Source organism: Coptis chinensis, unplaced genomic scaffold (assembly GCF_015680905.1).
Source record: "Coptis chinensis isolate HL-2020 unplaced genomic scaffold, ASM1568090v1 utg6152_pilon_pilon, whole genome shotgun sequence".
Lineage (NCBI taxonomy): Eukaryota > Viridiplantae > Streptophyta > Magnoliopsida > Ranunculales > Ranunculaceae > Coptis > Coptis chinensis.
This window is the reverse complement of record NW_028238171.1, coordinates 1,457-17,264: the sequence shown is the minus strand read 5'-3', so window position 1 is coordinate 17,264 and position 15,808 is coordinate 1,457. Positions and strand designations below refer to the sequence as shown.

Genomic DNA, 15,808 nt, shown 5'->3' with positions numbered 1-15,808 from the left:
TGTGTATGTCAATGAAGTTGGCATCGTCAATGAACCGAAAAGCGGGTAACAAAGTCGGAAAAGACATGGGCGTGCCCATATTTGATTGGAAATGTCAAAATAAGCATAACCCACAGTTTTGTTGTGGGCGCCACCCTCTCTTATTTGGGGTATGAACAATCACTGTTCATACCCCAATATGAGCTATGAACACTCATTGTTCATATGAACATTCATTGTTCATACATATTTGGGGTATGAACAATCAATGTTCATACCTCACTATATAAGCTGTGTACAACACTATATAACAGAGAAAGTTTATATACGATAATGTATAAGTTGTGCACGTGTGGAAGACTACCAAAATGGTTAGATCTAATCTCGACCGCCGATCTAAAATAAATTAGATGATCTAATCTCAACCGTTTACCAAAACAAAAATAAATATGATATTATTATCGGGAAAAATCACTCCTCTCACTGCAAAACAAGGGGGTATCTCAAATTAACCATTCTTTGTTCATACCACAGTCATGAGCTATGAAATTTTTTTGTTCATATCACAATTGAACTATGAACAGTGAGTGTTCATAGTCCATACTGTACGTATTATAAACAATCAATGTTCATAGTCATGAGCTATGAATATTCTTTGTGCATACTACAATTGGACTATGAACAATGATTGTTCATAGTACGTACAATAAGGACTATGAACATTCATTGTTCATAGCTATGTTCATAGCTCATAGCTATAGACAATGAGTGTTCATAGCTACCGAACTATGAACAATCACTGTTCATAGTCCAATTGTGATATGAACAAAGAATGTTCATAGCCCATAATATGATTAACTCTTAATATCACTGTTCATAGTCCAATTGTGGTAACTCTTAATATGATTAACTCAAAACCAAAACTGAAAACTTTAATACAAACTACCAGCCTTTATATAGGCGAAATACCCTAATTTCCACAAAACTCAAAATTTTCCAAAAATAGAAAGTTTTGGGATAACCATATATTAAGAAACTACTAATCAAAATAGAATTAACCCAATTGACCAAATCGAAAACGGAATCTCCTATCAAAAGATATAGCAAAAACAAAATTTCCTAAAACGGCAAAAACATGATTTTGAAGGCCTAAATGATGGATTTAGGGACCGAGAGGGTGGTGCCCACAACAAAGCTGTGGGTTATGCTTATTTTGACATTTCCAATCAAATATGGGCACGTCCATGTCTTTCCGACTTTGTTACCCGCTTTTCCAGTTCATTGGCGATGTCAACTTCATTGACATACACATCATATGCCAACTTCATTGACATCATTGGCAAATCAGATTGCATCAACTATGAACACCTGAATGTTCATAGTCTAACAAATATGAACATTCAATGTTCATAGTCCACTAGAAGTATGAACACTTGAATGTTCATAGTCCAACAAGAGTATGAACATTAAGTGTTCATTGTTGATTTTCGCGATTTCTTCATTGGGTTCATAAACAATGGGAATTGGTGGCACCGTTACATTTTCTTTTTGGGGTTTGGGTGCTTAATCCTCCTCGTGTTAGTGGAGGCATGTTTAAAAATGGCGGTCCTTCCACTTTGTAAGCTCCCAAAAACTGGATAGTCAATTTAAAATTCAAACAATTCAAAAATAAAAATAAACACCCAAAAAAAAAAAAAAAAGTGTAAGAACCCAACGGTCCTTCCACACTCGACAAGCATGTCATTCCACACTCTTATTTTTTTCCTTTTGTTCTTATTTTGTTAGGAGAAGGGTACTATGACGAACGAACATCCAAACAAACTGTTGATATATTACAAAAGAAGAGGAAAGGCTTTGGACTCTCAAGTCGATTTCCTTAAGGCTATAATGTTGGACCTTAAAAATAAGGCTTTTTTTTTTTAGCATTTCAGTTTGAAATTGAAATACACGCCGTCCTTCTTCATAACTGCTACCAAATGCTGTTAGAGATGGCATCTCATGTTACGCTCTCTCTAGGCCGGGCCGGACATCAACTTCACACGATTCCTTGGAGGTCAACTTCGCCATTTACTAACCAAGTCGCTACAACTTGCATAAAATGCGGTACCATCAACTAGAATCAACACAAAACAATAAAACTTGTTCTTGGCTACTTAGTTAAACTTTTTAGATGTTGGTATGTGTGGACACATCAATTAATAGTATACCTTCAACTTTTCTTGATGAAATCTTTGGAGTGATGATCCTTCTATGCATGACCCATTTTACACCTTCATAGCTTACAACTCCTTACGCTAACAGTTTACCCAATGGATTTGATTTCATCTTTCCAAAGTGACCAAACTTGTTAGAGAGAATATCCCTTATCATCTCTCTGGATCCATGATGTTCAACCTTGGATTTGGTCCATGCCAACTTAAGTTTAGTTTACCTGCAATTAGAAGCAGATTATCGAAAAGTTCTGTGTTGTTCACATTCTCACTAGTCACCGGCGTGCCTATCTTCCCCACATGCATCCGTCCTTGATGATGATAAAAGTTTTCTTCTCATTGATAGTTCCATGGCTTCACAAAAGAGTATGAAAAACCAAAACTTGTGTTTCTTCTAATTCATTCCTTGCAAGGACATCCGTGCGTCTGAAATATATTTCTAGACCCTACTTTATGCAACAATCAGATACCATGATTATGTAAAAACTGTCCATAAAAAATTAGTGAAGACAAGCATGAATACCATAGTCTTCAACTGTGTGATAAAAGAAAGGAAGAAGGGGAATAATACGATGGGAAAGTTCCATAGGCCTTGATCTTGCTTCAATCACCATGCCCACCATTTCTTTGAGATTCCCATAAAATATCTTGTAAGGAGGACCATTGATGCCTTGCTCCCTGAAGTACTTCTCCATTCTCTTGGGCTTCACCCATACCCAAGTAAAATGTTCTCAAAGCCCATGAAATTGCAAAAACAGAAGAAATCAAGGCGGCGAGCAAGCAAAACAGCGACCATATCTCTCACTTTGCTCTATCTTATAGTTAATGCGGGCTATAAATGCCCCTAAACCCAATAAGGCCAGCCCTCTTATAGTGCACGGGATATAGAGCATCTTGACAATATTGCACCAACTCATTTTTTTGAATGATATGAACAAAGAATGTTTATAGCTCATGACTATGAACAATCATTGTTCATAGTCCAATTGTGATATGAACAAAGAATGTTCATTGCTCATGACTATGAACATAAATTGTTCATTGCTCATGACTATGAACATTGATTGTTCATAGTATAGTATGGACTATACTATGAACAATTTATGTTCATAGTATAGTATGGACTATGAACAATCACTGTTCATAGTCCAATTGTGATAAAAACAAAGAATGTTCATAGTTTATGACTATGAACATTGATTGTTCATAGTACAGTATGGACTATGAACACTCATTGTTCATAGTCCAATTGTTCATAGCTCATACAATTGGGACAACAATTTTACTAATATACTGAAAGGAAATAACTAAACCAGAGAAAGAACTTTTACAATTGGGACATCTTCTAGTTTCTTCTCTGAAAAAAGAGTATGGACAAACATGTTCAATGAACGATTATTCTGCACCAATTTAATTTGTAGATATTTTAACTTTTGAACTCACTACATAACATGGAAAACTCTGAGCACAAACCGAAAAATAATTATAGTCTACAAACCATATCAGTATCATGGGCAAGATCAACATTTGAATTCAGTTCCACACCAAATGATTTGGATGCGTTCCTTGACAAGGAATTCGTAAAAGGTTCTTAATTTTTCCTTGTGAAATATTTTCCGGAATTGCTAGGTTTTAGACTCCCACCAAATCTTGACATACCACATCCGCCTGTCCAAATTCAGCTACCTAAGCAACAATGTACATCCTCAAAACCGAAATTTCTCAAAATTGTGTCTACCCGTTCGGATCGGATGTTTCAAAATTGGGAAGTCCCATTTCTTCCACAGCTACAAGGAAATTCCTCACATTCTCAAAATCTTGATATCTTTGGACAAAGCCGCTCCATCGGGAACAACAATCGAATCACTTTCGGACTTTCTACAACCTAGGATCACCGCCTCATACCATTTTTCTAGTATCAATTATCCGACATAAAAAAAAAACCGAAATCATTGGTGTAAGCTCCCAAAAAATTGGATAGTTTTATAATTCTTACAATTAGAAAAAAAAACACCCAAAAAATAGTATAGTGATTTTTTGTGAAAAAGAAAGATAATAGGCTCCAATTGAATAGTCGGGTGATCTTTTGTGAAGAAAAAACCGGCGTGGGTTTCTCTGTAGAGAGTGAGTGAGGAAGAGAGAGGAAGAAGAAGTCTCAGGGTGTTTTGTTGGGTTTTTTGTTGAAGAGAGAGGAAGAAGAAGTCTCAGGGTGTTTTGTTGGGTTTTTGGTTTTTTTTATGAATAGAAAATCAAAATGACCATTATACCCACCCTGAATTTTTTGTTTGATAAGGAATAGTTCTTGGGCGTTGGATGGGTTGTGATCAAACGGACGGACGAGTATTGTCAAGATAAACCTGCCAATTGAGTCGTCAAGGTAGCCAGACCCCATATATATATATATATATATATATATATATATATATATATATATATATATATATATATATATATATATATACGTTTTAACTAGGATGACATTCTTATCGTTACTTCCTTATCGTGACATCCTACATTTTACGTTCTTAAACCCGCCCACGATCTCAACAAAACACAAAATAGAAATTACGAAGGGTTTTTCTCTCTCCTCTCTCCTATTTCTCTCTCGGCCGAAATCGAATTCTCCATTGCAGCTCCTCCAAAATCGAAGGCTATGTCTCAGTTATAGCTTCTGTTGCCAAACTAGAATCCCTGAGAGACTGGGGGGCTCCTTAATTTTACCGTGTCAAGTGACAGCCATTTCTATTTACGTATACAGGTCAGTGAATGGCGCATGTGAATTTATTGTGTGTTCAGTAGTCTAAATTACTATGTTGTTCAATAAAACTGTTAATACTTGCGCCATAAGAAAAAAAAAATTATACTCAATAAATTCTACAATATAATTGATATGGAAGAATTTAAGAGTAACAGAGAAGAAATGCGGGGCAGTGGTGGAATGGGCATCAAAGAATACTAATTTGAACTTCAGTGGTTTAGCCATTAGGCGATAGCGGAATGTGTTGATTAACAAGAAACAGCTTGTTGTTTCTCACTGTGCCATAAAAATTATCAATTAGTAGTGAGCATTGTTTATTGTATCAAGCTTATTATTATAACAGTATGAAAAGTGTCAAAATGAGATTTTTCTGATTATTAGTAGTGGGCTACTATGACTTGATAGTTATGCTGCCATGAACTATCTTATATTTTTCTATACGGGCCGTTTTCTATATACAATATACTTTTCTATGTTATCCCATTGTTCTTTACCATATAGCCTTGTCCACATCCTGTATATATACACTATTAACACTCATTTTGTTTGTTTGTCAAGATGGAAATGAAGCAGCACTATAATGTCAATTTTGTCGTTTTCTGCGTGATACGTGTTTTTAACTTCAAGATTGCCGTGTCTAATATTTGAAGAAGCTATTTCTGTGGTGATTCTGGTTCCTTTTTGTATAATGAGTTGTTATTAAAACTAAGTTACATTGACACGGATAGGTGCGTCCGTATTCAACACGGATATGAAGTGTCGACATGGCGAAATTCCAAAATTGAGTTATATCACATACAATATGACACGTAAATCATTATCCGCACGGATTATTTTTGAAATATGGTGTGTCCATGTTATATAGGATTAAAATAGTGAGTTACTTTCATACAGCCATTCAAATAACAAAATTTAGAAAAGATTAACAATTTTTATAGGAGACACGTGGCTCACCCGTTGTTTTTCTTATTCTCGCTTATTTGGTACAAGTGCTGATTTGTGAGAGCTTCTTTACTTCCTACTAATATATTTCTATATCTTATATTGCTTGTCTAAGTCAAACGTATGGAAAGAAAGAAGAAGGATACCATGTCCACATTGTGTGATCTGTGGAGGTAGCGGGAGAGTGGACTGCCGATATTGTCAAGGCAAAGGTCAGCTCTGTTTTTTTTCCTGCACAATCACAAGGCTGCAAATTCTGCCAGCTTCGACACTTTGAAGATTTTAGTTTTGAAGATTGCAATTCGGACCAGTTTGCAGCTTTGAAGATTGTAGTTTGAGACTTTGAGTTATTTGTTTTACGTGTTTGATGTCACCTTAGTCTTTGCAAGAGCTTTTGTACACTAAAATAGATGGTATAATATCAGCTCTTCTCGAATGTTATAGAGGCTTTTCCTTTTTGCCTTTTTTTGTGACAATAATTATGTAACGAAACTCAATGACATGTTTCTCTTGTAGACTTAAACAACAATGAGCTGGTAGTGTATGAGATTTTGATCAGTTTTGTGGTTAGGATGTTATTTTAAAGTTCTTTTTTTCAAGTTATTTCTTGGCGGGTTCATACTTTAAAATTTTGGTTCTGCACTTGATTAGATAAAATATGCTTGGGTATTCATTAGTGCTTTTCTGGTGCTTCATTGACATTAAGCAGCAACATCCTTTTGTTTTTTAAGCTGATGTGGTGAAAAAATAGTAGTTCTAACTCTACAGTGGTTCTAACTTCTGAGTAGGTAGCCAGCTCGAGACTTTGTGTAAACATAGTTGACGAGGAGATTCAATAAAAACTCTCCTTTATCCATGGATTTGGTTAGGACTTGAATCGAAATGTAAGCATGCTTGATGAGAGGGCTCCAGCCTCCAGTGATCCACAGCGTGCATGAACCATAAGATCAATAGAATGACATCGTTTTGTCTCCTTTTCTTGATCTTCTGCAGCACTTTTTCTGTTTTATCCTAGAATTACATTTTCTCCTATAAAATATAATTAAGTTTTACTTATTATTATGTAGCGTAGTGATGGCCAAGGATAATCTTAGGCGCCCGCGGAAGACTGACTTGTCAAAGAAATATAATCATTAAATCCACGCGAAGTCCAGTTCATCCCCATTCTTCGACAAGTTCATTCAAAGTTGTTTTGGGTCATCACAAAATAATACATAAACTTTTCGAGACATGCTGAAATTGCAAAAACTATATTCCTTCGGTGATTACGGATTCGATTATCAAATATGCGAGGCCTAGAGGTAACAAACTCTCCCCATAAATCTGAGTATATTACATTAGTCCAAAACCCTATTTGATAACCTGGATTTCATCCAACTTTTAAGCTCTGAAGATGTAGACTTAATGGTATACCACACCTCCTAGAACTCAGGTTAGAACCCAACCATCGACCATATGTCTTCACCTGTGAGTCATAAATATGAAAACTATTGTGTGCTTCAGACTTGTGACGCCAAAATAGATCCCATGGTCACGAACACTAGACACAATCCCAAAGTGGAAGATGCTTTTAATTTGTTTCAGTCCAGTGAGATATGATATCAAACTAGACGAGCTCTTGACACAATCTGCAGACTTGATGATTCACTTTCAGTTGTCCGCAGTTCCAAGTTTCACAATGATAGTAACTGTACAACCTTTGTCGAGACCATCACTTTCAATCCAAATATGACTTTCAATCCAAAACAAGCTAGCAGAGTCTGTGCTATCGTTCATGGGACAGCTCAAGCGCCTACATTTCTCATTCCATTAGAATCTTGTAGTAAAAACATATGCCACCAGATCATCAACGACATCGATCCGCGGCGGAATTAAACCGACAAAGTGACCACAATAAAGTTTGACTGGAAATATGAAGTTATCAGTTTTCTTTGTTCCTACTCATGAAGTTTGACTATAATAACCAGATTGTTTATTTGTACCTCTTACAAAGAGCAAGTCCAAGTTATTTATTTGTACCTCTTACAAAGAGCAAGTCCAAGTCCTGCACCATCATTAATCCGATTTGGTCCGCTACCAGATTGTGCAAATTTAGTAAAAAGATGTGGAATATCCTGTGGACTGATTCATGACCCGGAATCTTTAACACCGCAAATAAAAAACATGTGACAATGTAAATTAACGTGCAACATAAAAAGAAACGAAACGTCTCAGCAATTGCCGTTTCACCATGTTTATGAACATTAACTCCTGTAACATGTCTATCAGAAACACTTCATAGTATATTTGAAGTTCAAATTAGTATTCTTTGATGCCCATTCCACCACTGCCCCGCCCTTCTTCTCTGTTACTCTTAAATTCTTCCATATCAATTATATTGTAGAATTTATTGAGTATAATTTTTTCTTTCTTTTCTTGTATGGCGCAAGTATTAACAGTTTTATTGAACAACATAGTAATTTAGACTCTTGAACACACAATAAATTCACATCGCCATTCAATCGACTGAGATATCGTAAATAGAAATGGTCGTCACTTGACACGGTAAAATTCAGGAGCCCCCAGTCTCGGGGATTACGGGTTTGGCAACGTAGTATAACCGAGACATAGCCTTGATTTTGGAGGAGCTGCAATGGAGAATTGATTTTGGAGAATTCGATTTGATCTTTGAGAGAGAAATAGGAGAGGAGGAGAGAGAAGAAACCCTTCGTAATTTCTATTTTGTGTTTTGTTGAGATCGTGGGCGGGTTTAAGGGCGTGAAACGATGGGATGTCACGATAAGGATGTAACGATAAGAATGTCATCCTAGCCAAACATATATATATATATATATATATATATATATATATATATATATATAATATATATATATATATATATATATTATTATTATTTTTTTACTTCAGGGTTAATATATTCTCCCTATTTATTATTGTGGGTCCAAATTTAAGATTTGTGTGTAAACTTTTATTCTATATATAGTGCACAATGCTGTCATTTTTTGCTCGAATGGTGGTCCATTATATGGGCCTTCAAACCCGATTAATCAAGCAGCGCTCAGGTTTTATTTGACTTATCTTTAAGGAGGTTTGCACAAAAAAAGAAGACATATCGAAAGGGTTTAGGGTTTAGAATTTAGGTTTAGGTTTAGGTTTTGAATTTGGGTTTGGTGGTGAGTGAGAAAGTATTGGGATATTTAAAGGTGAAGTGGTCTAATTTGACATGACTAATTCAACCACCCCTAATTTGGGTTTTGAAGTATCACTAAAAGTATGCTTCCGACTCAAATCTTGATGAGATGGTTGTAATTGATCTTGTTATAAAGATTTATTAAAGCTCTCATTTTTCCTCTTTGAGATGAGAAAAAATATGTGTCGTGAATCTTTTCCCAACTAAAATAGGTTGACATAATTGAGAATAAATGTAGAATCAACGTAATGATTCGATCTCCGTTATTATCCGTGAAAGTTAAAACTACATATAACACATTCCACTGTAATTTCAGATTTCCTCTTTGGCAACTATTAGTAGTAAAAACAACAAAAAAAAATGAAATGTAGAATTCTTTCATTCGGTCGTTCAATAGAGTTTGGTAAATTATGAGGTTGAGTAAAAAAGTGAGAAAAAAAAAAAATAGAACCAAACTCATCATGCTTAATTAAACTATTGGGCAAGCATACAAATAAAAAAAAAAAAAAAAAAAAAAAAAAAAAAAAAAAAAAAAATAGAACAAGTCAAACAAAAAATATGTTCTCACTACTAATTAAAATTTTAACTATAAAGTGTTTTCAAAATTATCTCTAGCACCAACATCTCTTTTTTTGCTTTAGAGATTGGGTTAATGCTAGAGATTGAAGATAAAAAATTATCTTCAAAATAATATTCAAAAATTATCTTCGTAATTATCTCCAACACCAAATCTTTAATCTTCAATATTTAATCTCCATCACTACATCAACAACTAACACGCTATCCAATATACTTCAAAATTATGACTACAAAGTGTTAACTACTAATAGTTGTTTATTAGGTGGAAAAATACAACTCTATTTAATTTGTTTTTTTTCTAGCAAACCTCCACAGCTTCTCACAATTATTTAACAAAAAAGAGATTCACATGTTGTTGAAAATTTAACAAAAAAAAGGTTCACATGTTAGTTGAAATATAAAGTTGTATTCAAGAGTAGATACTAAAAACATTTGGAAGAAGTTTTTTTGAGTGATCAGAATTATGAGGGGGGAGGAATCTAGATGTGGATAATGAGAAATAGCATTGTTGTCTTTGGATGTGTTATATTTTGACACTTAGACATAATCGTTAATGTTTTTTTAAAACATCTTTTGCGATGTGATACAGACAGTGAGAAGTAAATAAAATATATTGTGATGGGAGACAAACAATGATATTACAATGATATTAAAGTTAGGGTGAACTAGTGTTACCCCCCACTAGATAAGCCAATTAGGATTTCTCCACTAGATAAGAAATTAGGGTCTCCCCCTTAAACACACGGTCAACTTGGTTTGACCGTTAACTTTAAAATCAAACAACTGAAAATGACATAAATGCCCCCACCTAATTAAAATTTAACATTTTCTTTTTGAAAACAATGAGGATATTTGTGTAATTTTCAATTGTTTGACTTGAAAGTTAACGGTCAAACCAAGTTGACCGTGTGTTTAGGGGGGAGATCCTAATTTCCCATCTAGTGGGGAGAAATCCTAATTGGCTCATCTAGTGGGGGTAATACTAGTTAACCCTTAAAGTTATATCTTAATATCTATCCAAATTAACGATTATCCCATTGCAAAGATTTACTGTGAAGAATCTATTCTCTTATATCTTAATCACACTTCTAAATTAAGTCAACTACAAAAACGAGATCAAAACAATGAGAAGTAAATTAAATATATTTGCGATGGAATAATAGATGTGTTATATCTTAATATCTCTCTATATCTTAATTAAATGTATTTTATCATAAAACTTATGAGAAGATTAGAGGTAGAGAGAAAAAAAAAATGAAAAATGCAAATGGAAATGAGAAACATACAATCATCAGATAACCTAACTTTTAAAACTCTATAGTGCTCTTCTTTGTTAGGTCCGGGATAGCTACCTTTTTCATGCTCTTCATTTCACCTAGTTTTCTTTATCTTCCTTCCAATTACTGGGTTAAAAGATCCACACTCCATCTTGCTGGTGAAGTGTTAGGTGTCACTGTATGTAGTGCCCTATCTACCTCAGGGGTTATCTGATATGTGAGAATGGAAGTACATTGGATAGCTTTTCTGTTCAATTTGGGGCTATTGATTATGAACGCATTTAGAGTTTAATTCATTGGTTGGGGTTCTTGTGAATCAGTAAAGAAGAATTAAATCCCTTGAAAGGGAAAATTATTGCACAATCCCATTTCTCATTGCAAGGACCATCAAGTCATGTGTGATCAATGAATGGTAAAACAAGTTTTAGGAAACAGTCTATAACTCTATCGTGCCTAAATTAATAATAAGCTACAAAATTGTCGACCAGCCAATCTGCCATTGAGATTGTTTTCCTCTTCCATGATTCGTAGCGGCACTTTCAACAATGAACAATTCCATATCAGTGCACTGAACAAGATGGAGACTGGAAAACGTGAGTTCAAGGACGATATAGACGAGAGCTTCCAAACTTCTCGCAGGAATCAGCGCATATCCTTGGGGAGAATCATTGGCATCCAGAAGTGTATCCCCACCTCGTCTCCCCTATTGACGTTGTTCAAGGGTCTATATCTTCAGCAAACCTGGCTTTTCCTGAGAAGACATACTGCATCTCCTCCTTCCATGTCTGCAAAATCAAGATTGTCAGAAGGGAACATAAAGCCTTCAGTAAACTTGCATCCCATAGACATAAATTACCTCATGTCGAAACATAATTCTTAAATGTGGGACGTTTGTCTTGTGTATATCATTTCCTTCAGGACCTCTCTTATAATATTTGTTCCCAAGCCAGTGTAGCTGCAGTAGCAAAACAAGATCAAACAAATTCAATTATATGTAATTCCTAAAACCATAGCAAGAGATGAGTTATCTTCCAGTATCATACTTTTACAGCATGGGAAAATCCAGATTGATCAACTGAATTCCTTGCTATCTCACAGAGATCACAGGAGGTTAGCTTCCAAACCTGGCAAAAAAATAAATAAAGGTTTGCTAAGAAATTCGAAGACCCTCAACCTTTTGCCTGACAAAAAAACAAAAAAAAACTCAACTACCAAACCTTAGCTGCAACGCTGTATTCTTCCACAAGTGGTTCTTTTGTCAAATGTATTAGCAAAGGATCATCAGTTGAGAGTGAAACATTAAGCCCACGCTGAAAGAACGTGGGAAATGGGTTTCGATGATAGTCCAGAAACAAGGAATTGTTGCTCAATGGTGTCATTGACATTCCAATCTGATAAACACGATAGATAGGGCACAGTATCAATAGACAAAAAAAAAAAAAATATATTGATGCAAGTGGAGAGCTTAGTTGGAAAGTAGTAAAATTAGGAATGGTCATACGAAGAGGTTGTTAACCTGCAACAAGCCTACAGACCATATGAGTTTCCTATATATACTTCTTAAGAACCCGAGCATCCAATATTAATAGGGTTCACACGTTTTTCATGACAGTTTAAACTAAAGCAAATGGCTGGTGGCCTACTCCACATTATCTGTGCCACACTACTCTATGCTTTTGGCAGACCGTTCTTACTATTAATTGAAATGTAGCTTATGCTTGATCTAGAAGAATATAGTCAAGCATAGAAAATATTAACCTGAGCAAGATAATACAAATACTGCAAGACCGGAGATTTTCTTAGAATGATCCCATGCCCAATATTATGGCATGAAAGGAATGCCGCGGCCAAGTGGTCAATATCTCCTGCCTGTTCATGTAATCATGATGTTATGAACTGGTGTGCATAACGAAGAAGTAAAATCTTAAAAGCAAGTAGACTAGAACCTCTCCACAGTGAGGCCGGAATCTGATTGTAGGCATTCCTTTTGATTCAATGCGAAGCTGTTAAAGAGAACGAAAAAAAGAAAATGCAATCATCTCAAATGAAGAGCCAAAAATATACATATTTGAGGGTCAAGAACTGCAACCTAACCAGACAAAATAAGTCCTCGGAACTGTTAATTAATAATTACCTATCAAAGTGTATCTTAAACAGAACATGAGAGCATGCCTAGAGACTATTAAAATAATTTATTCTGTCCCAACAGACTTTACTTAAGTATATAAACCTGTTTCCATTTGTACAACTTGATTGGATGGTATTCAAATTATCAGAAAAAAAATCATATTCTTCTTATATGTTCTCTAAAACTCTCAGAGATATTTTCCTGATTCTATTGTGCTACATGCACTTGGAGAAACTCCCATCATGTTTCACTAGTCATCTAACACTTGTATGCTCCACAGAAATCAGCAACCCTGTTAATACCCTTTCATGCATGTGCCCATACAACTAGAATATTTTTCCCATTTATTAGGACTTCAATCCCATCCAGTGACAACATCTTTTTACTATATCTTACCTGGTGTAGACAATCATCAACTCAAAGTACACAATCCAGTCTTATTACCGTCTTCTAGTTGGCAATGACATGGCTTAAGTACTTTGTCTACAAAATTCAATGCTGTATAATGTTCATTACAGCAATTGATAAAAACAAGGAAAGGGGCTAAACAAAATTCTAGACAGTGATTAGAATAAGACTTGATTGTTATTATTTCATTTTCTTTTTTCTTTTTTCACGCTTTTGGCAATAGTATACAGGTATACATGTTAAAGTTTGTAACTTCGAACTGCAATAACCTATAGATTCCATAAACTGCTTTTGATAATTCGATCTTACAAATTCATGAAAAGCGGCACAACTACAAGGCATCTGAAACTACGGATTGGAATTTAAAATCAGAGAAACAAACACTTGAGGCAAAGTAGGAAAATGACTACCTTGTTGAGGGTATACAAATTTGCATAGCAATAGTATGCATAGTATGAGTATGCAGGATTGAATTCATTGGTCCACTCAGATGGCTTTGGCATGTGCTTAGTTGGGCGCCTTTCAGGTTTACTTTCATCATCTACGATGTCAAAACCTACAACCTGTGCAGGAAACAATGAACTTCAATAACCCATTGTTCTAAACTGATTCCTACCATGGATAATGGAAGGCGCTGTCAGTCCGGAACAACGCATACTCCCACTACAACAGAATTAAAAGGAAAGGAAAAAAAAAGTGAAACTCTTCATAGATTATCCATCTCAATTTTCAAAGTAGGTATGCATAGAGTAGCCTTATGCTTCCACATCTTTCCAAATAGATTATTAAATCAGTGAAAGATATGCTTCCACAACTTTCTGTGATAGATTTTTAATTCAGTAAAACTTATGCTCCTACAACCTAAAAAGAAAAAACTGAAGCTAACTGCATACTTATGCTCCTACAACCTAAAAACTGAAGTTGAATAAGCTTCCCTCTCTCACCCCCCTTGATGTATACCACAAGCATACACCAAGCTCTACATTGTATATTTGCTTTTAATCAATCCTCTGAGGGTGAAATGGATGATTTCATAAGACTGCAGAAAGAGTACAGGAATCATTTTGTAGTTGCTTTGCATATGATTTTCTATGTAATTGGGATACTCTTGTAACTTAAGGGCATGGGTGGGTAGGATCAAGTAGCTACTGCTACCTAAGATCTATATGCATTTGTAATGTGTAACCTTTTGAACTATTATGAATAAATTGAGTTTTATCGATTAAAAAAAAAAAAAAAAAGTTACTTTGCATATGAAATTTTTTGGTTATAAATTTAAAAGAACAACAAGGAAAATAAGTCGATCTCTTTTTCTTCTCGTCTCAAATCCATTTCGAAAAGTTTAGCATATGTGCTACTGCAAAATCATAGGATAGAGCCGCAAACTGTAAAGTCAAAATGAGATTACGCATAAAAGATACAAGTATCTTGTAGTTTGTTTTGTATCATCCTATCTTTTATATCAATAGAAGAGTTTATCCATCAAAAGAATACGCTCAACACCTGATGGGGGCATTGAGCAGTTATTATTATGTTTATGTCTTGTTTGTAATCATCTTTCTGATTTAAAGATTTCTTCGTTTGTTGTACATCATCTCTTCCTACATTTTATATTGATTGGCTTTTGATGAAGTTTTAACCATCAAACAGTCAAAAAGAAAAAAGAAAATGAAAAGAACAGAGAAATGAGAAAAGAGAAAAGTCATAAAGAAAAGAAAAGAAAAGATCAACATCTAGAAATGGATTAAAGGAACTTGTACAGTAGTACTTGGATATAGAATATAAAATATTGATCATAAAAACCTGTTTTAGGAACACATGCAGCTGAGGATGAGAATTTGGGTCAATTGAGACTTCAAAAGCGGGAGGAACACATTATCCAAAATGTTCTGGAAGGATGTAGCTGTTCCCATTTTCCGGGTAGACATTGTATAACCTGGGTAGCTGAACCACATTAAAAATATGAGTGATGAACTACAATATTAACTGAGAAGAATCACGGCATGAGCAAGTTTGACTTTAAAAATTTAAGCAGCTCAGGGTTCAGAGAATAGGTTTATATTTCTAAATGTTAGTTGCCATTTACTGTTGTATTGATATGATGTTCACATTACTAGGTTTTCTCTTCATTTGACAGAATGACCAACATGTCTGATCCTTATCATGCCTATACCCTGTTCTACTCCACATATACTGATATTCTGTTTACAACCAGGGTGTAGGCCTGAAAGCGGAATGAACTACCAACACTCAAAAATTTTAAAAATTTAAATTCTTTCTATATTAGTAATATATTCCAATTGTGGAAGAGGAATGAACCACCTAAATTAGCCTGAA

General features: G+C 34.8%; 1 pseudogene across 1 annotated transcript; it reads right to left on the bottom strand.

The window, feature by feature from the left end:
• Positions 1–11,255: 11,255 nt before the first annotated feature.
• LOC147472969 (AMP deaminase-like) lies at positions 11,256–15,415 on the bottom strand (annotated as a pseudogene). The gene is made up of 8 exons (XR_015210623.1): positions 15,275–15,415; positions 13,882–14,034; positions 12,882–12,938; positions 12,694–12,804; positions 12,153–12,326; positions 11,979–12,059; positions 11,792–11,890; positions 11,256–11,720 (listed from the first exon to the last, which is right to left on the bottom strand). The product of XR_015210623.1 is annotated as an AMP deaminase-like (transcript).
• Between the last annotated feature and the right edge of the window lie 393 nt (positions 15,416–15,808).